Here is a 1,608-nt window from a genome sequence, read left to right on the forward strand (position 1 = left end):
CCCCCCCCCCCCCCCCCCCTAGAACTCAGAGCTATCACACTTTTCACTTGTGAAACTGAAGAGTGAAGCGTATTAAAAACATTAATTTACTGTTTTATTTTTGCTAGTTTTGTTTGATGAAGAGATAAAGTATGTATGGTAATTGGACTGTATGTATAGTGTCTGTGTATCTTTAAAGTATCCAAATGTTTTGAATTTGCGGTTAAAATATTGCCCCCCCCCCCTCGAAGCTCTTAGGGGGGGGGAATTTTTTTTGCGATTCGCGCATATTTTTTTGCCCCCCCCCCCTAGATTTATTGCTATATACTCCCTTGGCAAAAGGTCATACACAGGATACAATCAGGAGCGGATTCAGGGGGTGGACTAAACCCCCCTCACTTGAAAAATTAGAAAAGGTTTCAGCCCCCAGACATATTTTTATTTGTCCCTGCCTGAATACTATTTACCGTTTCGCATTATTTTTTTGGTTTAAAGTTTGCATGAAATACTGTTTACATGTATAGCGGTAATCGAAAATGTGACATGTTGTAAATATATAAATATTAAATATATGTGTACATTGTACAATTAATATTATTCATTGTATACTCTAAATAATATATAAGTTTCATGATATAAATAATTTTTATGGATTAAAGGGACTGTATTTGTAATTTCAAGTGAACCTCATTGATAGGGTGGCATGTCCGATTCGTAATGGTACCCTTGAAGGCTTTGTCTGATCAAGTTTGATTAGATATCCATGTTTTTGTTTTTAAAAACTGTTTATTTTTATTTGCGGTTTTTCTAGAAAAGTGGCAAAAACGACGGTTATCTTTCACATTATTGATCAGATTAAGGTTTTAAGGGTACCGTTGTGAATCGGGCATGTCCCTCTTTAAATGAAAGGCCACTTAAAATCGCAACAGTCGCTCAATTTTCCTCAATGAATCGTTAGTTTTTGAATAGTTCTTAATATACTCAACTCATTGAGACTCAATCTCATTCAAAAGTTTTCACAACTGAATGAAATTTTACTATTTGATTTTTTAACGGTTTTTTAAAAAGTTTTTTTGTGATTGTTTACATGAAGACGACTAGGATTGAAATAAATTTATCTACAGATTTTTAATTTTTTTTCTCATCATATTTTACAACTTTTCACTATTTGTGATTTTTTATCAAGGCAAAAATTAGGCCCCGTTTTTTTCAGGGGAGTACTTAATGACATTCATGGCCTTTGAAGGTAATCTATAAAACGACTTCCTCCCAGCCTTGTTTCAGTTTTTAAGCGGAAATAACTAAATAAAATCAGATTATAAGTTGAACACATTTATGCAAACTTAATAATTGATAAACAATTTTTCTTTCATTCAGGGAAATTTTAAAGCTTTAAAATCTATTTTTAAAAAAAACTCAATGTCTATATTGTCCAAAACTCAAATTTTAGNACTTTCTGAACTCAAATTTTTCAGATTTTAGTTTTTTTAGAATAGCATTTTTTTAAACAATAAAAGGAAGAAAGAAAAAATTTCTCCAGACAGAATACAATCAATGCACATGAAGAGATTAATGATCCAAAGAATGTTTTATCATTTATAAATATTATCCATTTTTAATTTCAGAATT

This window comes from Eurytemora carolleeae, unplaced genomic scaffold (assembly GCF_000591075.1).
Source record: "Eurytemora carolleeae unplaced genomic scaffold, Eaff_2.0 scaffold90, whole genome shotgun sequence".
NCBI lineage: Eukaryota > Metazoa > Arthropoda > Copepoda > Calanoida > Temoridae > Eurytemora > Eurytemora carolleeae.